The sequence below is a fragment of the Nyctereutes procyonoides genome, unplaced genomic scaffold (genome assembly GCF_905146905.1).
Source record: "Nyctereutes procyonoides isolate TBG_1078 unplaced genomic scaffold, NYPRO_anot_genome, whole genome shotgun sequence".
Taxonomy (NCBI): domain Eukaryota; kingdom Metazoa; phylum Chordata; class Mammalia; order Carnivora; family Canidae; genus Nyctereutes; species Nyctereutes procyonoides.
This window is the reverse complement of record NW_026575128.1, coordinates 12,598,679-12,623,829: the sequence shown is the minus strand read 5'-3', so window position 1 is coordinate 12,623,829 and position 25,151 is coordinate 12,598,679. Positions and strand designations below refer to the sequence as shown.

The following is a 25,151-nucleotide window of genomic DNA, read 5'->3' as shown; positions in this document are numbered from 1 at the left end:
TTTAATTTTGTCAATACAGTTGAAAAAATTAATTTTTGACCAGGAGTAATAAAACATGTTGACTAAATTTTAAAGTTTATATATGAAAAAAAAATATAAAAAGTACTTTAAAAAAATCTGAACCTCAGCTATTCATTAAATAAAATCCTATTTTGAGTTGGGTACTTACTATCCTATGGGATAAAAAATGACTAAGATATGGTTCCCACAGACAGCAGAAAAACTTGTTTACTGTCTTAAGAGGAAGTGAGACCACAATCTGTAAAACTAGGCAGAGCACTGATACAGATCGGGAAGTTCCTGGACGGGAATACTGCCCCAAGAAACTAAAAGGAACAGATGATCTTCATAATTATTCCCTTCAAATTTTAAGACTATCTTTTGTGACATTTTGTATATATTCAATACATATACAAATCTCTTTTTTTTAAGGTCAAATTATATAAAAGCAAAGAGGCAAATCACTTTATTATAAGTTATTAACTATTGGTAAAGTAAGTATTTGGAGAGATGTATCATTCTCATTAGTGCCAGGGAATACATTCCTGGGGAAAGAAGAAATGATTCCTCTCTTACTCTTTATCAACATTCCTGTTTGCCAACATGTAAACACAGAAAAAATGGACGACACCAATATTTACTGAGTTTCTGTAAGGTATTTAGGAATGAGTTAGGTCTTCTCTACATGGGTATCATTTAAGCCTTAAATGACCTTATGAAAAAGGTATTGAAATTCAAAAAGTTAAATTATTTGGCCAAAGTCACACATTATTAAGTGGCAGAGCTGGAATTTAAACCCAGAGCTAATTTAATTTACACTATACTGCCTCCTAGAATGCAAATGAAATCAAAACCCCCATCCCAAGCCATTAAATTATTCTCCTATATGAAAATTAGGCTCAAAATTTCAGCTACATCTATTTTTCAGCTAATACCTACTTGGTTTTTTATGAAGGTGTTCTGAAACAATAGAGTCCAGAGAAATTTTCTCAGAATTTCCATGAAGAAACATTTTTCTTTCAGCAAAAGTCATTAATAAAATAAGCATTATTAAAAGAAGCTGTGGGCTCTCCTTCCCTGAATTTGGCACTAAGTTAAATGTTCTCTTAAGATTCCTTTCATCAATGATCACTACACCTTATGCATGTGATTGACATCTTACTTAGACTACTCCTGGGAGAAAGAAATAAAAGGTATCTACTTATGCTTGCAAACCAAAAAATTTAGGGATAAAAGTGGTTGGTCTAAAACATAACCAGAACTAAAAGGCAGCAATCTCACTAATTACATAGTGTTTAAATAAAATATATACCTGTCGTTCTCAAACACATGAAATTCTTATATATAGTTAGAATACCTGTAAAGTATATTTTATTTTCTAACATATTCAATACATTAGAGTTAATTGTGTATATGGACAAGAATTCAAACAGAATTTGATCATTAGTTCTAATATTCATTATTAAAGATAATAATAATAATATTCATTATTAACCTGGACAAATCAGTTAGCCCTAATGACTTTTATTTCCTACTTCATAACATAAAGAAAATTTAGGTAGAAGGAATAAACCTAACCAAAGAGGTAAAGGATCATCTATACCCTAAAAACTATAGAACACTTCTGAAAGAAATTGAGGAAGATACAAAGAGATGGAAAAATATTCCATGCTCATGGATTGGCAGAATTAATATTGTGAAAATGTCAATGCTACCCAGGGCAATTTACACGTATAATGCAATCCCTATCAAAATACCATGGACTTTCTTCAGAGAGTTAGAACAAATTATTTTAAGATTTGTGTGGAATCAGAAAAGACCCCAGAAAAGACCCCGAAAAGACCCCGAATAGCCCCGAATATTAAAAAAGAAAACCATAGCTGGGGGCATCACAATGCCAGATTCAGGTTGTACTACAAAGCTGTGGTCATCAAGACAGTTTGGTACTGGCACAAAAACAGACACATAGATCAATGGAACAGAAAAGAGAATCTAGAAGTGGACCCTCAACTTTATGGTCAACTAATATTCGATAAAGGAGGAAAGACTACCCACTGGAAGAAAGACAGTCTCTTCAATAGATGGTGCTGGGAAAATTGGACAACCACATGCAGAAGAATGAAACTAGACCACTCTCTTTCACCATACACAAAGATAAACTCAAAATGGATGAAAGATCTAAATGTGAGACAAGATTCCATCAAAATCCTAGAGGAGAACACAGGCAACACCCTTTTTGAACTCGGCCACAGTAACTTCTTACAAGATACATGCACGAAGCCAAAGAAACAAAAGCAAAAATGAACTATTGGGACTTCATCAAGATAAGAAGCTTTTGCACAGCAAAGGATACAGTCAACAAAACTCAAAGACAACCTACAGAATGGGAGAAGATATTTGCAAATGACGTATCAGATAAAGGGCTAGTTTCCAAGACCTATAAAGAACTTACTAAACTCAACAGCAAGGAAACAAACAATCCAATCATGAAATGGGCAAGAGACATGAACAGAAATCTCACAGAGGAAGACATAGACATGGCCAACATGCACATGAGAAAATGCTCTGCATCACTTGCCATCAGGGAAATACAAATCAAAACCACGATGAGATACCACCTCACACCAGTGAGAATGGGGAAAATTAACAAGGCAGGAAACAACAAATGTTGGAGAGGATGTGGAGAAAAGGGAACCCTCTTACACTGTTGGTGGGAATGTGAACTGGTGCAGCCACTCTGGAAAACTGTGTGGAGGTTCCTCAAAGAGTTAAAAATAGACCTGCCCTACGACCCAGCAATTGCACTGTTGGGGATTTACCCCAAAGATACAGATGCAATGAAACGCCAGACACCTGCATCCCGATGTTTCTAGCAGCAATGTCCACAATAGCCAAACTGTGGAAGGAGCCTCGGTGTCCATCGGAAGATGAGTGGATAAAGAAGATGTGGTTTATGAATACAATGGAATATTACTCAGCCATTAGAAACGACAAATACCCACCATTTGCTTCAACGTGGATGGAACTGGAGGGTATTATGCTGAGTGAAATGAGTCAATTGGAGAAGGACAAACATTATATGTTCTCATTCATTTGGGGAATATAAATAATAGTAAAAGGGAATAGAAGGGAAGGGAGAAGAAATGTGTGGGAAATATCAGAAAGGGAGACAGAACATAAAGACTCCTAACTCTGTGAACCGAACTAGGGGTGGTGGAAGGGGAGGAGGGCAGGCACTGAGGGGGGCACTTGACGGGACGAGCACTGGGTGTTATTCTGTATGTTGGCAAATCGAACACCAATAAAAAATAAATTTATTATTAAAAAAAAAGAAAATTTAAGTAGAATTGCTCAAAGACAAAAGGACAAAAAGCTGAAGTGCTGACATTGAATTGAGGTTTTTCTAATTCTTTTTTTTAAGATTTTATTTTTTTACTTATTTGAAACAGAGAGTGAACAGGAGGGAGAGGAAGAGAGAATCTGAAGCAGAGTATGCACTGGACACAGAGCCCCACATGGAGCCTGAGCTCATGACAGTGAGATCATGACTTGAGCTGAAAACAAGAGTTGGACACTTAACCAACTTAGCCAGCAAGGCCCTCCAAGGTTTCTCAAATTCTATAACCTGGTTTATATTATAAATGTAGTAGAGAATAATAAAGTCTGAAGGGAAGACCATTTCAAGGGCCCTTAAATGCTAACTTTGACAAACTGCTAGAAGTGAAGTGTGAAAAAATCTGTGTGATGGTTAATTAAATATGTCAACTTGGTTCAGCCATGGTGTCTAGATATTTGTTTGGACATTTCCATGAGGCTTTTATGGATGAGATTAACATTTACATGTATGGACTTTGAGTAAAAAAGATTGACTGCTTCCATAATGTGGGTGGGCCTCATTCAGTCAGTTGAAGCCTTATGGACCAAATCCTGACCTCCCCTCAAGCAAGAAGAAATTCTGCCAATAGACTGCTTTGGATTTGAACTACAACTTTTCCCTGAGTATCCAGCCTATCTCATCAGATTTTGGGCTCACCAAGTTTTCACAAATGCATAAGCCAACTCTTTAACTCTTTCTCTCTGTCCATATACGTGTATATAAACACACACACACACACACACACACAAACACACACAGACTGTTCTGTTGCTTTTATTTCCTTGGAGAATCCTGACTCACACAATATGAGAATGAGAAACTCCTACAACATATTAGTTGGACTCTTCAGTACTTCATTTCTAACAATGGATAGAATAATTAAGACAGAAGATCAACAAGGAAATGGAAGATTTGAACATTATAAATCAACTAGACCTAACACCTATAGAACATACTCCAGACAATAGCAAAATATACATTCTTCTTGAGTATACATGACAAATTCTTTAGCAGAGACCATACTTAAACCATAAAATGAGTTTCAATAAATTTAAAAGGACTGAGGTCATACAAAGTATGTTATCTGGCCACAGTGAAATAAAATTAGCAAATTAAATTTTATTAAAAACTCTCCTACAAAGATAAACTTATATAAAACATTTAAGATATAATTTTAAACACGCTCTTCTAGAGAATGATTGGGAATGTTTTCCAAATCATTTTTTTAAGATTTATTTATTTACTTGAGAGAGAGAGAGTGAGAATGTGTGTGCACAAGTGGGGAGAGAGGCAGGAAGGGAGAATCTTCAAGCAGACTTCCCAAGGAATATGGAGCCCAAAATAGGGCTCAATTTCATGACCCATGAGAGTATGACCTGAGCCCAAACCAAGAGTGGGATGGTTAACTGACTGAACCACCCAGGCACCCTCCCAAATCATTTTTAAGAGACCAACCAAGGGCAGCCCCGGTGGCTCAGTGGTTTAGTGCCACCTTCAGCCCCGGGCGGGATCCTGGAGACCTGGGATCAAGTCCCACGTCAGGCTCCCTGCATGGAGCTTGCTTCTCCCTCTGCCTGTGTCTCTGCCTCCCTCTCTCTCTCTGTCTCTCATGAATAAATAAATAAAATCTTAAAAAAAAAAAAAAAAAGAGACCAGCCAAAACTTAAGGAAGACATTACTTCCTTAAGTAATGGAAAGGGAACTTACAATCTAATCACTATCATTAACTTAGATGTAAATATCCTCTCTCACTGGTTTTGATTGCTAATATTTTCTTTGATGTATATATAATGACCAAGAGTTTTGTCCCAAGCATGCAAACATGGGTTAACATTTGAATAATCAAGTAAGTAATTTACCATATTAAAATAGAGAAAGCATATAATAATCCCAATGTCATAAAATTCATACATTTACAATGAAATTTAAAAAACCTCATTGAAAAAATAGAAGAAACTTCTGTAATCTGCCAAAGAATACCCACAAAATATGTATAACATGTGTCATACTGAATGTTGAATTATAAAAAGCTTCCCTCTTTGGATGGCAAATAAGACAGGATGCCATCTATCACCACATCTATTTGATATTGCTTTGGAAATCCTACACAGGGCAATAAGGCAAGAAAAAGAAATAAAAGGGATAAAAATTAAAGAAGGAGAAATAAAACTGTCATTATTTACAGATTATATTATACATATAAATGCAAAGAAAACTACCATATATTAACATTAATATGTGAATGCAAGGTCACAGGATATGAGGTCATTTTTTTTAAATCTTTTTTTTTAAATTTTTATTTATTTATTTATGATAGTCACAGAGAGAGAGAGAGAGAGAGAGAGAGAGAGAGAGGCAGAGACACAGGCAGAGGGAGAAGCAGGCTCCATGCACCGGGAGCCCAACGTGGGATTCGATCCCGGGTCTCCAAGATCGCGCCCTGGGGCAAAGGCAGGCGCCAAACCGCTGCGCCACCCAGGGATCCCGATATGAGGTCATTATACAAAAATCTATTACAGCCATTATACCAAAACCAAATAAAAGATACAATTTTAGGGCAGCTCAGGTGGCTCAGTGGTTTAGTGCCTGCCTTCCGGCTGGGGTGTGATCCTGGAGACCCAGGATCGAGTCCCACGTCAGGCTCCCTGAATGGAGCCTGCTTCTCCCTCTGCCTGTGTCTCTGCCTCTCTCTCTCTCTGTCTCTCATGAATGTATGAATAAAATCTTTAAAAAAAAAAGATACAATTTTAAAATACACAATTTATAATAGCACTAAAATATCAAACATGTAGGAATAAATCTACTGAAGTACAACTATGATAACTATAATATAATTGGGAGAAATTAAATATCTAAATTAATTTTATAAGACACCATTTTCATGGATTGGAAAACTCAATATTGGTAAGATGTCCGTTTTCCCCTAGTTAAAGCACAGATTCAAGGTAATCCCAGACAAAATCATAGCATGTTTTTTAAAACAGACAAGTTGATCTTGGAATCCAGATGGAAATTCAAGCAAGAACAAAGCTGAAGAACCTCTGCCATTAGATAATAAGAGTTAGCATAAACCTGTAGCAGTTGAGAAAGTATGATGTTAGAATTAAAGAAACAAATGAAACAAAAGAAAATCCAGAAAGATTTTCTTTTCACATTATATACAGTCATAATAAAACAGAATAGAATACAGAACGATTTCCATGTAAACAGAGTAGTAAGGGAAAAATGGCCATTTGAAAAAGGATGATGGATCATAAACATAGGGAAAAAAATAAACTTTCATCCAAATCTCACATTATACATACAGATCAAGTTCATATGCATTGTAGATCTAATGTGAAAGGTAACATGATAAAAGATTTTTAAAATAGGGGAATATCTTCAGAATCATGGTTAAAGTGAACCAAAACGCTAATCAAAAGGAGAGGAAAATTGGGCTATATTAAGAACTTCTCTTCACAAAAGGACTTTTATTCAGAAAACAAACATGCATGTCACAAATTGGGATATATTCATAATATAAAACACACCCATCAGAAAATGTCCAGGAATTAAAATAAAAGACCTTAAGGCGCATATGGTACACAAAGAACGAGTCTAACATGTGCTTTCTGAGAAGTACTACAAAGGCCAAACTGGATAAAAACAAGAGAAAATCACAGCTAAGTATATAATATTAAACTGCTGAGAAGAAATGACAATGAAAAATACCTTAAAAATTGCCAGAGAAGGAAACTGTAGGAAGATGTTAGCGACAGTGTATGATAGGCAGACTAAAGGTACCCAAAGATGTCCATGCCTTAATTCTCAGAACCAAAGAATATGTAACCTTTTATAGCAGCAGGGGATTTTGCAGATTTGACTAAGGTTAAGGATCTTGAGAAGGGAAGATTACCTTGGATTATCTGTGGGCCCAATCTAATCAATTGACTTTTTTTTTTTAAGATTTTATTTATTTATTCATGAGAGACACATAGAGAGAGGCAGAGACATAAGCAGGGGGAGAAGCAGGTTCCTTGCAGGGAGCCCGATGTGGGACTCGATCCTAGAACTCCGGGATCACGCCCTGGACTGAAGATAGAAGCTCAACTGCTGAGCCACGCAGAGGTCCCAAACAAATGACTTCTTAAAAGCAGAAAAATCTTTCATGGCCATGATCAGACAGAGGGGAGATGTGATTAAGAATTAGGGTCAAGGGGCACCTGGGTGGCTCAGTCGGTTAAGCGTCCAACTCTTGGCTTTGGCTCAAGTCATGATCTCATGGGCTCCTTACTCAGTAGGAATCTGCTTGAAGATTCTTTCTCTCTGTGCCTCCCCCACATGCTCTTTCTTTCTCTCTCTCTCTCAAAAATAAATAAATCTTAAAAAAAAGAATAAGAGTCAAGGGGGATGCAATGTTGCTGGCTCTGCAAATGGAGAGAAATGGCCACAGAGCGTCCACAGCCTGCCCTTCTCTCCTCTGCCCTGGGGAGGCACTGGCACCAACGTGGACTCAGGACACTTCTGTCTGAAGAAAGGCTTCTGACGTTCTGGGTGGGGTGCGGAGGCACTGGTGCTCCCAGTGTGCTGACTGGCACCACCATGGGTCACACTGCTCCTGAGAAACCATCTGGTTGCCTGACCACCTCGAGGGCCAGAATTCTGTGCTCTTCTTCCCCCGCTGCAGCCATGAGGGGATGTGGGTGATCACCAAGAGCTGGAAAATGCAAAAGTTGAACCTTCCCTGGAAACACTACAAAGAAAACAGTTCTGCTAACACCTTGAGTTTAGCCCAGTGAGATCCATGTTCAGGTCTATAGCAAAGTAAGGTAATCAATTTGATCTACTAAGCTTGTGATAATTTGTTATGGAAGCAAATACAAAACATAGTATTTAGAGGCACAAATCTCCTCATAAAAACATATATTGTTTAGTGGTTAGGTAGAATAATTCAGAGCAGACCAATATTCTTGTTGAAAACTAGAATGCAAAAGATGCATGCCATATAACTAGATGGTAATTAAAAGACAAACATCTGGGGAACTGGGTGGCTCAGCGGTTGAGCTTCTGCCTTCAGCTCAGGGAGTGATCCCGGATCCGGGATGGAGTCTACTTCTCCCTCTGCCTGTGTCTCTGCTTCTCTCTCTCTCTCTCTCTCTCTCTCTCTCTCTCTCTCTCTCTCTCTGTGTGTGTGTGTGTGTCTCTCATGAATAAATGAATAAAATATATAAAAAAAAAAGACAAACATCTGTCAGGAAAAAAAGACTTTTGTAACAGAGCAAGTGAGACCTGAAAGCAGTGAGAAGTAGTGAATTGTTACTTACCAGTTGCAATCACATTTACCCTAAGGGCACTTGACTTCTGGGAGCATCTAGAACTGGTCATAGAGCTGGTGCTGGCAGACAGAAACCAGGAGCTATCTTGGTGACTATGTAAAGCTGATGTCATAAAAACAGAGATGAGAAAGGACTCAAATACATGAATATTTTCTGAATGTTCCTGGTATGGAAATGTAAGGAACTAAACCTAAACTTCCTGAGAAGTAGGACAGAAATTGCCTCAGTTTCTTCAGAAGACAAAGATCTGAAAAACTCTGACTTGAAATGGAGGCTAATTACCAAGAAAAGAGAGGTGAGGTGAGATTTAAGGAAAGTTTGATTAAGGATTTACCTTACTGAGATTGGTAAACTGAGATTTACCAATACATCAATATAGCTTCAAACTAATTGTGTCTCTTTTGAATCAAGGTTAGCCTCTGATGCTACCTGACTAGTAAAGAGGGAAATGTCTCATCATCTGGAAAAATCTAAAGTTCTTTAAAAAATGTCTAGAATTTAACTATGAAATCAGTGGTACAGTCAGGACAGTACAACCAGTAAGCAAGAGCAAAAAAAGATAAAGGAAGTAGATCACAAGTGTAAGCCTGGTATCAAAATGAGGAAATAAGCAATTTAAATTATGATCAATATGTATGAAAAAACAGATTAAAAGTTGAACAAAATATACATAAAGGTTAAGGATTTCCAGAAACATTGGCATTTATAAAAATTAAAGAGATAGTTTATATCTGAACATTAAATAGGATAAATAAAGAACTAAATAGATGGGTTTAACAGTATATTGGAAACAGGAGAAGACAAGATCAGTGAAGCAGAATATAGGTTCATAGGAAATGCTAATAAAAGAGAAAACAGAATGATAAATACAGGAAGAAGTGTAAGAAACTGGGAGACAACCGAAAGGTCTAATAGATGTAACTGGACCCCCAAGAAGTAAGGAATAAAGATAAATAAAGAAGAAAGGAGTTTAAATGGAGTGTAAGTATTCTAAAATTTTAGCATCATCAAAAAACTGGCAAAGAAAAAAATTGTATTAGATTGTAATAGAGGATACATGTATTTTACAGGGCAATATTAATAATAAGCAAATACATACCTTACGAGTTAAAAGAGGGAGAAAAAGGAATAAAAATATCTCAGTCAAAGGAGACATGCAGGAGATTGAAAAAACAAACACTAACAGATCTGTCAGATAGAAAAATAGAAGGATGGTATAAACCCAACAACATCAGTAATTAAATGATTATACTAAATAAAGAGAAAGACTGAGTAATACAAAACTCAACTATATAGGGATCCCTGGGTGGCGCAGCGGTTTGGCGCCTGCCTTTGGCCCAGGGCGCGATCCTGGAAACCCGGGATCGAATCCCACGTCGGGCTCCCAGTGCATGGAGCCTGCTTCTCCCTCTGCCTTTGTCTCTGCCTCTCTCTCTCTCTCTCTCTCTCTCTCTGTGACTATCATAAATAAATAAAAATTAAAAAAAATTAAAAAAAACTCAACTATATAATGCATACATCTTAAATACAGGGTCACAGAAGGGGCAAAAAATAAAAAAAATGAAAAGTACCAATCAACATTAACCAAAAGAAAGTTGATATGGCTATAATAATATCAGACAAACTATACTTGAAGGCAAGAAGCTTTCCTAGAGGTAAAGACATTTCCCAATGACAAACAGGCCAATTACCCAGAAAAAAAATCCCCACAATCCAAACTGTATGCATCTGGTAAGATGGTTTCAGAATATGGAAAGCAAATCCATAATACATGATCAATTCATACTCTCTGGAATACCTATAATGGGAAAATAAAACCCAGAAAATACACTGTGTTAGCAAGGATGCAGAAAACTAGAACATTCAACCACTGATACTGAATCACTTTGAAAAAACTCTGGCAGTATCATCTACAGAAGAATACACATTCCTTATAACTCAGTAATTCCATTTTTAGGCATATATTCAACAGGAATACATATTTATGTTCATCAAAGAACATATATAATAATATTGATAGCAGTACTATTTGTATTAGCCCCAAATAAAAAGAACTGATAAATTTTGATATTTATTGAAATACTATAAAGCAAGGGTTGGCAAACTATTCTTTGAAGGGCCAAATCAGGGCAGTCTGGGTGGCTCAGTGGTTTAGCGCCGCCTTCAGCCCAGGGCCTGATTCTGGACACCTGGGATTGAGTCCCACATCAGGCTCCCTGCATGGAGTCTGCTTCTCCCTCTGCCCCCTCCCTTCTTCTCTCTCTCTCTCTCTCTCTCTCTCTCTCATGAATAAATAAGTGAAATCTTAAAAAAAAAAGAGAGAGAGAGAAGGACCAAATCATATATATATATTCAGCTTTGCAAGTTATATGCTCTTTATCACAATTGCTCATTTCTGATGTTGTAGCTTGAGAATAGCCAAAGATAATATATAAACAAATAGGTCTATCCATATTCCAACATAACTTTATTTAAAATTTAAAAGTCTGGAATATGTTTGTGGGCTATAGTTTGCTGATTCCCACTACATAATAATAAAAAGGAAGCACATGTATGTCATAAACATAATGATCAGCTGAAGAAATCAAATACAAAAGGGTAAATACCATATGATTCCATTTATGAAATGTTCAAAAACACATAAAACTAGTCTATATGTTGTTATATATTAGAATAGTAAGTTGTGTAGTGACTCAAGGAGGCACCAGAGGCATTTTGGGTTGTCATGTCTCTGACCCGTATGCTGTTCATTCATGGGTTCACTTATTAAAAACTCACTTTGCTGTACAACTTAGGATTAAAGTACATTATACTGAAATACAATTTTAAAAATTACCTAAAATAGCAATACTAAAAAATCCATGGGAAACATCAGCAACCAAATTATTTTTTATTTGCAACCAAATTAAATGACAAGATATTCCCATGAACTCTAAAATATCAGGAGATACTCATAAACTCCCAGTCGGTACATGAGATGGTAATACCATCTGTGGAGGAGAAATCAGAGGAAAACATTGAGGCATCTGATAAACCAAATAACTTCAAAGTAACAAAAAAGAATATTCACTCAAAAGCTTGGTGAGCCGATTCAGAAACCGGAACTGGAAAATATTTCTCCCACTCTCATAGTGATGAGTACAAAGGATTTACAACAAATTCTGAAGGAGCTGGAGCAGTCTGGAACTCATTAACTCTCAAAACTAATATGCCAAAGTCACCTTCCAAGATAAAACTTTACACTGTGTATAAACATCTGGAAAAAGAAGACAGACTGAGCAGTGAAGTAAAAGCAAAGGAAAGAAAAATTCTATATAAAAATTGGGAAGAAGAAGGAGCCAGGAAATGTCAGAAGCTAAGCTGCCATACTTTAGAACAAATGAAGACAGAAAAAAAGAGCTCTCAAACTTCACATTAGAAAAATTCTAAATCCTATGTCCCTTTCTAAAAGTTCATGAAAAAATAATTTTATAAAATAATCATCATAAATGGGTTAAATTTCATAAAAAGTTTTAAGAGAGGGGAAAAAGACCAAATAAGGAGACCTTAATTAAAAAAAAAGAAAAATCATGCCAGAAAAGTCATGCTCACAAAACAGATGGAAAATGTACTGTGTCTTCATGACCTGACAATTTGTCTTCCCAAGAGTAAATGATCTCATGAGAACAAGAAAGAAGCTTTAATTCTTTTTGATCTAGCCTCAGAATTCATAACTGTTATTTCTGTAATAAGCTATTGTTTACACAGATCATCCCTATTCACGTGTGGTGGGACAAAACTACACAGGGGTTAGAATACTGGTAGGCAAAAAAAAAAAAAAAAAAATCACTGATAACCATTTTTACCCCAAAAGTAAAAAAACAAATTTAAGAGAATTTAAAACAATTATAAGGATACTAACTGGGCTTGAAAAAAAGCAGAAATGACACTAGAGAATCTCTTACTGCAGAAATAAAAGAACTAAAATCTAGTCAGGCCAAAATTAAAAATGTTTCAACTGAAAAAAAGCCCAAATGAATGCCATAAAAATGATGGATAGATAAGGCAGAGGAATGAATCAGTGATATAGAAGATTGAAGTAATGGATCATGAAGGTAGACTTAGGGAACTCAACAACTTATTAAAATAGAATACCATTCATATTATAGGAGTCCCAGAAGATAAAGATAGAGGAAAAGGGGCAAAAGGTTTATTTGAGCAAGTTACAGGTGAAAACTTCCCTATCTGTGGAAGGATATAGGCATTAAAATCCAAGAAGCACAGAAAACTCTCAATAAATTCAACAAAAGCCAACCATTGCCAAGGCATATCATAGTCAAATTTACAAAATAAACAGACACAGAAAGAATCCCGAATGCAGCAAGGGGAAAAAAAGTCTTTAACTTGCAAGGTAAGATAGATCAGGTTTGCAACAGATCTATCCACAGCAACTAGGCAGGTTGGAAGGGGCGGCAGGATATATTCAATGTGCTTAATGGGAAAAAATATGCAGCCAAGAATACTTTATTCAGCAAGGCTATAATTCAGAATAGAAGGAGAGTGAAAGAGTTTCCCAGACAAAAACTGAAGGAGTTCATAATTACTAAACCAGTCATGTAAGAAATGTTAAGGGGGACTCTTTGAGTGTAGAAAAATCACCAAAAGCTCCAATCAAAAGACACAGGGTATCAGAATGGATTTAAAAAGATCTATCTATATGCTGCCTACAAGATAATAATTTTAGACCTCAAGACACCTGCAGATTGAAAATGAGGATAAGGAGAACAATCTATCATGCTAATGGACATCAAAAGAAAGCTGGAGTAGCCATACTTATTATCAAACTAGATTTTTTTTAAAAAGATTTTATTTATTTATTCATGAGAGACGGAGAGAGAGAGAGAGAGGCAGAGACACAGCCAGAGGGAGAAGCAGGCTCCATGTAAAGAGCCTGATGTGGGACTCGATCCCCGGACTCCAAGATCAGGCCCTGGGCCAAAGGAGGCGCTAAACCACTGAGCCAACCAGGGATCCCCCAGACAAACTAGATTTTAAAACAAAGACTGTACTAAGAGATGAAGAAGGGCATTATATTATAATTAAAGGGTCTATCCATCAAGAATACCTAACAATTGTAAATATTTATGCCCCCAACTTGGGAGCACCCAAATATATAAATCAATTAATAATAAAAAGAAACTCATTGATAATAATACAGTAATAGTAAGGGACTTTAACACCCCACTTATAGCAATGGACAGATCATCTAAGCAGAAAATCAACAAGGAAACAATGGCTTTGAATGACACACTGGGCCACATAGACTTCACAGATATATTCAGAGCATTTCAGAGTACACATTCTTTTTGAATACACATGGAATATCCTCCAGAATAGATCACATACTGGTTCACAAATCAGCCCTCAACAAGTATAAAAAGATTGAATCATACCATGCATATTTTCGGACCACAATGCTATGACACTTGAAGTCAACCACAAGAAAAAATTTGGAGGGACTTCAAATACATTAAGGTTAAAGAACATACTGCTAAAGAATGAATGGGTTAACTAGAAAATTAAAGAAGAAGTAAAAAAAAAAAAAAACTACATGGAAGCAAATGAAAATATGACAGTCCAAGATCTTTGGGACGCAGCAAAGGCAGTCCTAAGAGGGAAGTATACTACACAACACAGGCCTATCTCAAGAAGCAAGAAAAGTCTTGCTAAAATACACAGCCTAATCTTACAGCTAATGGAGCTAGAAAAGGAACAGCAAACTACAGCTGGCATAAGAGGGAAATAATAAAGAGCATAAATAAGTGATGTAGAAACCAAAAAAAAAAAAAAAACAAAAAAACAAAAAAACAAAAACAAAAAAAAACCTCCAGTATAACAGATCAGTGAAACTAAGAGCTGGTTCTTTAAAAGAATTAATAAAATTGATAAACCCCTATCCAGACCTACCAAAAGAAAAGGGCCCAAATAGATAAAATCACAAATGAAAGAAGAGAGATAACAACCAATACCACAGAAATACAAACAATTGTTAGAGAATACTATGAAAAATTATATGCCAACAAACTGGGCAATCTGGAAGAAACAGACAAACTACCAAAACTGAAACAGGAAGAAATAGAATATTTGAACATACCCATAACCAGCAAAGAAATTAAATCAATAATCAAAAGTCTCCCAACTAACAAAAGTCCTTGGCCAGATAGTTTCCCAAGGGAATTCTACAACATTTAAAGAAAAGAGTTAATACCTATTCTTCTTAAACTGTTCCAAAAAAATAGAAATAGAAGGAAAACTTCCAAACTCATTCAATGAAGCCAGCATTACTGGGATTCCAAAACCAGACAAAGACTCCAATAAAAAGGAGAATTACAGACCAGGCCAATATCCCTGATGAATATGGATGCAAAAATTCTCAATAAAACACTAGCCAATCAAATTCAACATCAAATTAAAATAATTATGCTCCACAATCAAGTAGGATTTATATACCTGGGCTGCAGGGTTGGTTCAATATTCACAAATTAATAAATATGATGCACTGCATTAATAAAAGAACCATATTATCTTGTCAGTAGATGCAGAAAAATCATTTGACAAAATACAGCATCCATTCTTGATAAAAACCCTCCACAAAGCAGGGGATAGATGGAAAATACCTCAATATTATAAAGGCCATATGTGAAAGCCCTACAGCTAATATCATCCTCAATGGGGAAAAAACTGAGAGCCTTTCCCTAAGGTCAGGAAGAAGACAAGGATGTCCATTCTCATCATTACTATTTAACATAGTACTAGAAATCTTAGCCTCAGCAATCAGAAGAAAAAAAGAGAGAGAGATAAGAGGCATCCAAATCAGCAAAGAAAAGGTCAAACTTTCACTGTTGGCAGATGATATGATATTCTATATAGAAACCTGAAAGACTCTACCAAAAAACTGCTAGAATTAATACATGAATTCAGCAAAGTTGCAGGATATAAAATCAATGTGCAGAAAATCTGCTGCATTTCTATACACCAATAATGAAGCAGCAGAAAAAGAAATTAAAAAATCGATTCCATTTGGAATTGCACCCAAAACAGTAAGATTCCTAGGAATAAACCTAACTAATGAGGTAGAAGATCTGTATTCTGAAAACTACAGAATACTTATGAAAGAAATTGAAGAGGACACAGAGAAATGGAAAAGCATTCCATGCTCATGGATTGAAAGAACAAACATCGATAAAATGTCTGTCCTACCCAAAACAATCTACAAATTAAATGCAATCAAAATACCTGTGTTTTCCACAGAGCTAGAACAAACAATCCTAAAATTTGTATGGGACAACAAATCCTACAAATCCTAAAGGAGAACACAGGCAGAAACTGACCTCAGCTATAGCAACTTCTTACTAGACATGCTTTCAGAGGCAAGGGAAACAAAAGCAAAAATGAACATTAAAATAAAAAGCTTCTGCACAGCAAAGGAAGCTATCAATAAAAGCTAAAAGCCTATGGAATGGAAGAAGATATTTGCAAACAACATATCTAATAAAGAGTTAGCATCCAAACTCTATAAAGAACTTATCACACTCAACACCCAAAAAACAAATAATCCAGTTAAGAAATGGGCAGAAGACACGAATAGACACTTTTTCAGATGGCCAACAGACACATGAAAAGATGCTAAACATCATTCATCACCAGGGAACTACAAATCAAAACCATGATGAGATATCACCTCACACTTGTCAAAATGGCTAAAATTAACAACATAAGAAACAACAGGTTTTGGTGAAGATGCAGAGAAAGGGGAACCCCCTTGCATTGCTAATGGGAATGCAAACTGATGCAGCTACTCTGGAGAACAGTATGGAGGTTCCTCAAAAAGTTAAAAATAGAACTACCCTGTGATCTAGCAATTGCTCTACTAGGTATTTATCCAAAGGATAAAAAAAAAAAATACAGATTCAGAGGGGTACATGTCAATCAGAGAAGGACAAGTACCATATAATCTCAGTCATATGGGGAATTGAAGAAAGCAGATGAACATATGGGAAGGAGGGGAAAATAGGAGAGAGAGAAACAAACCACAAGAGACTCTTAATGATAAAGAACAAATGGAGGTTGATGGAAGGAGGTGGGTGGGTGGGGGTTGGGCTAGATGTATGATGGGTAAAGAGGGCACTTGTGATGAGCACTGGGTGTTGAATATATGTGATGAATCACTGAACTCTACTCCAGTAACCAATATTGCGCTATATGTTAACTAAGTAAAATTTAAAATAAAAAATTTAATTAAAAATAAAAGTTATATTCACAAAAATATTGAAAACATAATGAAAGACACATGACATACATTGGGGAAAAAAATCAATCCAGAATAATCAACACCATGATGTAAAATGAAGGGGGAAAAAGTGCACAATATTTTAGCTTGACTTTCCAAACTAAAAGAGCAAATCCCTCACAAGGGAAAGAAAATTGGATTTTAAGCAGATTTTGACAGAAACATTCTCTGTCACAATCAAATAACATATTTAAAATAAAAAAAATGTAAGCCAAGGATTTTTATATCCAGCCAAAGTAACTTTCAAGAATAAACACTACAGACAAAATATCATTACCACACAACTCAGGGAATTATAAAGTTCCTTATGGGCAGGAAATTTGATTTTATGAAAAGATCTCCAGTGCTGTGCATAGTGGCAGATGCAGAGCATGCAGATATTTGATTGAGAATGCTCAGTATATGTGAATTAACCTAGGCAGAAAAATATGACTAAGTTTAAGAGCTTGTATTCAAGCTGCTCTTAGTGTAAACCAATTTAAGATACTGAGATTAGTGTACAGTTTAAGCCAGCTGCATGCATGCAAATATGTGTGCGTGTGTATGCACATATATATTTACATAGTTTGTTTTTGTTCAAAGGCACTAGGGAGCTGCTTACATAGTAGTTACTAGTGGTACTAACATTCCTGAGAGAAGAGGTAAAGTAAAGGTCTGCAACTGATGTTTTCCTGGGGGCATTTGTGTATAGAGCATAGAACAAAATGCTAGGAATCTATGCTTTGTGCAACCACAGGTCCAATACATATACAAAATATGTGTTAATCAACTATTTTATGATACTGGTTAGGCTTCTGGTCAACTACTATTAGTAGTTAAGTTTTGGGGCATCAAAAGTTATATGCAGATTTCTGACTGTGCAAGGAAGGTCTGGAGCCTGTAACCCCCACATTGTTCAAGGGTCAATGGTAGTTTAACTTTTTATTTTTGAATATTTAGATTTACAAAACAGTGGCAAAGATAAAAGAGTTGTACCCGGGAACTTCACTCTTTACCCCGGTTCTCAAAGTTTATATCTTAATATAGCTATAGCTGATTTTGCAAACCTAAGAAAGTAACATTAGTACAGTAATTATCTCCACTGCAGACTTTATTTGGATTGCACTTCTATTCCAGGATCCAACAAGGATACCATGATGCTTTTAGTCATCATTTCTTAGTCTCCTCCAATCTGTGCCAAGTTTGTCCTTCTTTGTTTCTCATGACCTTGATGGTTTAGAAAAGTACTACTCAGGGACTTTGTGGAAAGTTTCCCAATTTGATTTGGTCTGATATTTTTTTCATGTTTAGACTAGGGTTATGGGTTTTGGGGAACAATGTCAGAGAGCAGTGCCCTGCGTATTACTTGATATCAAGGAATACAGGATGCCAGCATGAGTTATTAATGATGTTAATTCTGATCACTTTGTGAACGTGGGGTCTACCAGATTTCTCCATACTTTATTCATCAGAAACAAATCACTAAGTCTAGCCTATGCTCAAGGGAAGAGGAATTAAGCTCCACACCTCATGAAAGAGGCAATATCCACAATTATTATTTACAATTCTTCTGTAAAGAAGATGTGTCTGTTCTCATTCCTAGTCATTCATTGTTTTGCTTATATCAATATGTACTCATGGATTTTATTTTATTCTTTCAGTTATAATCCAAATATTGCTATTTATTTTGTTGCTCAAATTATTCTAGCAATGGTCACTGGGACTTCAGATGGGCCCCTGTGTTCTTTTGATATGCTCCTGTTCTCCTTACTACCCCCCTTCTTTTATTTTAAAAGCAATTCCTCACATTCCATACTGCAAAATATTCCATCCTAATCTTGTGTTTTCCCTGTCCCAGCCTCAGAATCAGCTATTGCTCCAAGAGTCCCGATAACTTTTATTGAATATGGGTATTCAGAAACCAAGATCTGGGAGAGCTGGGTGTGCTCATTGCTATTGGGTTGCCACTCCTTTTGAGGCTTTTAGAGAACAAAACTAGGAAATATGGATGTGTACTAATCTCAATATATGCTCATATCTATATCTGAGTCATTCTCTCTGTATATATATCAAAATAAACATGGATGTAACATAGGGTATACTATGATTAAAAATCTGGTTGTCTTTATGACTTATTTACTTACTTGTTCAACTCTCATATAAATGTAAAACTCTCATATAAAAGTAAAGTATTTTCAGAATTGCTAATCCATACCCTTGTAAGAATCACACTCATCTAATAGAATACGGCTTGGCAAACTTCAACTCCCAGGGCATTTCTGGCCCTTTCCTGTTTTTGTAAGGCCTGATAGGTAAAAACAAAATTTTTTTTTAAATAACTGGGGGAAAAAGTTTCATAAATATCATATAAAATTCACACTTTAGTACATATGGATAAAGTTTTACTGGACTACAGAAACACTCATCTGTTTACCTATTGTCTATGTCTGCTTTAGTGCTGTAACAGCAGAGTTGAGTAGTGTGACAGGGACCCTATGACACAAAAAATATTTACTCTGGCTCTTTAGAGAGCTCTCTACTACAAATCGCTGCAATAGAATGTAGTGATTAAATAGTTCTTTTTGTCTTTAGCCTCATAGTATCCAGCCAAAACATAATACTCCAAAGTCATTTAGGTAAGCTAATTTAAAGCTATATCTTGTATTTTTAGAACCTTTAGATTCATTTGTTATAATCTGCATTAAATCTTCAGAAGCCCAAATATCACACTTGATATTTTCTTTTTTCATTCAGTAAATTTCTTTCTGATGTATATTTCTAGTAGTTTTGACAAATGCATAAGGTAACAAACACATAAAGTAACAAATGCATAATGCAACTTCAGTAACAATCAGCTCCAATACTCTAAAAATCTCCCTGTGAAACTAATTTCTTTGTAATCAACCTCTTCTGACTCACCCATACTTTAATATTTCAACAATGTCACCTCACATAAATAAAATCATACCATTTTATAAAGCTTTGAGTCCTATCTTCTTTCACTCAGCAAACTGAATTTAAGAGTAACCATGTTGTTATATGAATTTAAATCTCACTTTTTTGGGACGTCAGGGTGGCTCAGTGGTTGAGCGTCTGCCTTCAGCTCAGGGTGTGATCCCGGGATCTGGGATCGAGTCCCACATCGGGCTCCCTGTGAGGAGCCTTCTTCTCCCTCTGCCTGTGTCTCAGCCTCTCTCTCTCTCTCTCTGTCTCTCATGAATAAATAAATCTTTAAAAAAAATAAATCTCACTTCTTAAAAATGATTATAATTTTAGAGATGGGGAGAGGAGCAGGTGGAGAGGGAGAGAGAGAATCTCAAGCAGATTCCCTGCTGAGCATGGAGCCTGACACAGGGCTTGATCCCACAACCCTGAGATCATGACCTGAACCAAAATCAAGAGTCGTCAGGTGACTCTCTAGTTCATCCTTTTTTATTGCTGAGTTATATTCCATATAATGGCTATACCATAGTTTGTTCACCATTTGCCTTTGAAGAACATATTGACTGCCTCTAATTTTGGGCAATTATGAATAAACTTTCTACAAACATTCATGTACAGGTTTTTATGTGAACCTAAGTTTTCAATTCATTTGGGGAAATACCTAAGTGTAGGATTGTTGGCTTGTATGATAAGTGTGTTTAACCTTATATGTAATTGCCAAACTGTCTTGTGGCTGTACTACTGGGCATTCCCACCAGGACTGAATGAGAATTTCTATTGCTCCACATCCTTTTTTTTTTTTTTTTTTAAATTTTATTTATGACAGGCACAGAGTGAGAGAGAGAGAGGCAGAGACACAGGCAGAGGGAGAAGCAGGCTCCATGCACCGGGAGCCCGATGTGGGATTCGATCCCGGGTCTCCAGGATCGCGCCCCGGGCCAAAGGCAGGCGCCAAACCGCTGCGCCACCCAGGGGATCCCTATTGCTCCACATCCTTGACAGCATTTACTAGTATAAGTTTTTTTGTTATTTTTGTTTCTGTTAAACAATTCTATAAGGTGGCAGTGGTATCTCATTGCAGTTTTACTTTCATTTCTATGATGATTATTGAGCATCTTTTCATGTTTATTTGGTGAAATGTCTGTTCAGATTTACTGCCTGAGCTTTTTTTTATAATAAATTTATTTTTTATTGGTGTTCAATTTGCCAACATACAGAAAAACACCCAGTGCTCATCCCGTCAAGTGCCCCCCTCAGTGCCTGTCACCCATTCACCCCCACCCCCCGCCCTCTTCCCCTTCCACCACCCCTAGTTCGTTTCCCGGAGTTAGGAGTCTTTATATTCTGTCTCCCTTTCTGATATTTCCTACCCATTTCTTCTCCCTTCCCTTCTATTCCCTTTCACTATTATTTATATTCCCCAAATGAATGAGAACATATAATGTCTGTCCTTCTCCGATTGACTTACTTCACTCAGCATAATACCCTCCAGTTCCATCCATGTTGAAGCAAATGGTGGGTACTGCCTGAGTTTTAAGAGGATTTTTTTTAAATTCTGGATGCAAATCCTTAGTCATATATGTGATTTGCAAATATTTTCATTCAGACTATGACTTGTCATTCTATTCTCTTAACAGTGTCTTTCACAGAACAAAATTTTTAAATTTTAATGGAGTTCAAGTTATCAAATTTTTAAATGGATCATGTGTTTGGTGTCATACCTTAAAAGTAATTTACAAATATAAATAGATTATCTACTATGTTTTAGGTTTATTTTTAAATGTTCACTTTTAAAAATCCAGAACCATGCATTGAAAAGACAGCAAATGCAAAGTGTCCGTTTAATTGACTTTGCACTTTGGTCAAAGCTCAGTTGACAATACTGATGTGGGTCTATCCTGGAGGATCTATTCTTCATATGTCTATTATTTAGTCAAACCACACTGTCTTCATTGTTGTGCTTTATAGTAAGTCTTAAAATTAGGTAATGGATCCTCCAACTTTGTTCTTTTTCAGAATTGTTTTTCGCTTTTCAATTTCCTTTGCCTTTCCATATACATTTTAGAATCAGCTTGTCAATTTCTACTAAAAAGTTTCGATAGGGTTTTAATTATGATTCCATTGAATCTAGAGACCAAATTGGAAAACTGACATCTTCATATTGACTTCTCCATTCTGTGAACATGATGCACTTCTTCATGTAGTTCTATCTTCTTTAATGTTCAACAGCATTTTGTAATTCTCAGAATGCAAATACTGCACATATTTTGTTAGGATTATATCTAAGCACTTCAATTTCTGGTGCTATTATAAATGGTATGGATTTCTTTTCTTTTCTTTTTTTTTTTTTTAAGGGTTCAATGTTCAGTTTCCTTTAATGACCCCCATGTCCCTGAAGGGCAGGTACAGGCAGCTAGGCGATGATGACAAGAGATGTTTACTTGAAGATCTTGCCCTGATTGAAGGTTTTGCCCACATGCTGGAAGGCCCCCTCCCAGGAAAAGTACTCTTGAACCAGCGTCTGGGTCTCCTCGCTGCCAGGATCCAGTTTCCGCCACATATAGGACTCGTAGTCCACCTGCCAATCTGGACTCAGCGGAAAGGCAAGCTCCTGGCCTCGAAAGACCCAGACTCCATAAATGGAGCTGCTGTTGTTGGTTCCAAAGAGGATGACACTGGCAAAGGCATTCTTCCTCAGCTTGTCCAACCGTTGGAACATTCCAGTGATGAGGTTACAACTCATAAAGGTCTGAGTGAGCTCCTCAGGGAAGCGGTACTCAGCATACCACAGGGACCAGCCATCCTTATCGAAGTGCTCCCAGAAATACAGCAGTGCCACAGTGAGAGTGTCCTCATTGGAATACTTGCGCTTAAATTCGTCCAACACAAAGGTACTCTTGGGCAGGTGAGCAAAGGGGTCTTTGGCCTTTGGCTCAGCAGCCAGTGCCTGCTCACATTCATCCATTTCCTCTCAGGAGCAGGGGCAGCAGCCTTCTTCTCCTCTTTCCGCTCAGCCTGGGGCTTCTGCTTCTCTTCCCGAGAACCCTTCTCTTTCCGTGGGTGTCTTTTTTAGGTTGGCTCTCTGCAAACTTTTTAGCATCAAACTGGGCCATCTTCTCACAGAGTTTCACCTCCCCCAAGACAGCCGGGAACTGGGGCTGGTTAATGCAAGGTAAGGAACCAGCGGTTGGTATTGGGGAAGGCCTGGTGGAAAGAAGTCTCCAGGACCTGTTTATAGAGCCTCAACAGGGTGCAGACAACTGTGATGTCAGCCAGTGTCACACGTTCACCCACCAGAAAAGTCCTCGTCTTCAAATGAGTATCCAGGAGCCCCAAAATTCGCCTCACTTCCTCCTTTGCATTCTCTGTGGCCTGCTTGTTGTGTTGCATGATGCCCAAGGTAGGAAACACCCAGGTACTGGCTGGGGGCACTGTCGCTATCGCAAAGCTCACCCACTGCACCACCTGGGCTGCTGCCTCTGGAGTACTTCCCCGCAGTTCCTCATTGCTCACATAGTAGGCAATGGCATTGCTCTCAAACACACAGAATCCATCGTCACCCTCAAATGCTGGAAGCTTGCTGGCAGGAAATTTACGGAGAAATTCAGGGGTGTGGTTGGTTTGGCCAAAGTGGAAGTGGGGTGGTGCGGAGAGCACACAGACCTGAGCCCCACTGTACTGAGCAGCAATGAGAGCCTTGAAGGCCCTCCAGTTTTCAGGATATGTGTACAGAGTCCCGGCCACCATGGTGATTCCGCAGAGAAAGGCTGGTATGGATTTCTTAATTTAAAATTCCAATTATTCATTACAGATATATAGGGGAAAATGGCTTTCTTTATATTTTGTGACCCTGTTAAACTCACTTATTAGTTCTGAGAGCTCTTCTGGAGATCCTGTGGATTGTTCTGCAAAATCATATCCTCTGCAAATGTTTTTTTTTCTTACTTTCCAATCTGTATCCCTTTTATTTCGCTTTCTTATCTTCCTGCATTGTCTAAGACTCTCCATATGAAGTTAAAAGAATGTCAAGAGAGAGCATCATGGTTTCTGAAAGACTGAATATTCGGTCTTTCACCATTAAGTATAACATTAAGTATAATATTAGCTATAGGTTTTCAAAGATGCTCTTCATTAGGTTGAAAACATTCCCTTCTACGTCAGCTTTACTTTATTAACAGTTTTAATATCAATGTAAACACAGAAGACAGGACTAGTAAACTAGAGAACATGTCTCATGAAAGCATGCAAACTAGAGAGAGAAGTAAAGAATTAAAAATATCAAAATAAGCATAAGATACATATGCATTTAAAATTTTTTAAAAATTTTACATAAGTCTAAAAATCTAATACAAGTATAATTGGGAGTTCTACACAAACAAATAATGGGGCATAAGCACTGTTTAAAGAAAGACTGGCTACAGGTTTTCCAAAATTGATGGAAAATACCAACCTTCAAATTTAGGAAGCTCTGAAAACTCAACATAGAAATCAATCCAAGAATATGACATGTTAGGTATATAATTGTAAAATTACTAAATGCAAAGTTGAAGAGTAAATCTTAAATGCAACAGAGCAGATGAAAAATCCTCATATTACTTCAAAGACATAATAGCTTACTTTTCAAGACACAAAAGAAGCCAGAAGACAATGGAATAGTTTCTTTAAAATACCAAAGAAAATAACTACCAACCTAGAGTTTTATATCCAATAAAATTATCCCATAAAAATTAAAACCAAGATGTTTTCAAACAAAATCAGAATTCATAGCCAGGGGAATGTCAAGAAAGAAGTATTAAAGGCAGAAGGAAAATGACCCTAGAATCCATAGGGGAACATGGAAGTTAAGGAAAGAATGAAGAATAGAAAGACTATATAAATGACTAACATGAATAAACATTACTATATAAATAAAATTAATTTCTTGTGTTTTATGTATATAGCATTAAAATGCATGCCAAAAATATGCAAAAAAAGGGGGCAGGTTAAAAGAGGGTTAAATGTTTTAGGGCCCCATTATTTTTAGGGAGGTCAACAAAAAAATCATTTATCATGCATGCATGTTGAAATCTCTAGAGCCACCAATAACAGAAGAGTTAAAAATGAATAACAAGTTAATAAAAAAGAAAGTTATAAAAAATACTAATCCAAACAAAAGCCACATCAATCTACATAAAAATTCTAGATCTTAAGTCTTCAAAAACAACCCCTT

The 25,151-nt window shown here is 36.6% G+C and overlaps 1 protein-coding gene and 1 pseudogene across 4 annotated transcripts in view; both read right to left on the bottom strand.

The window, feature by feature from the left end:
- SPATA6 (spermatogenesis associated 6) overlaps positions 1 to 25,151 on the bottom strand; it is a 139,548-nt gene that overhangs the window by 14,436 nt on the left and 99,961 nt on the right. The window lies entirely within an intron of this gene.
- On the bottom strand, positions 22,288 to 23,689 carry LOC129520664 (elongation factor 1-gamma-like; annotated as a pseudogene).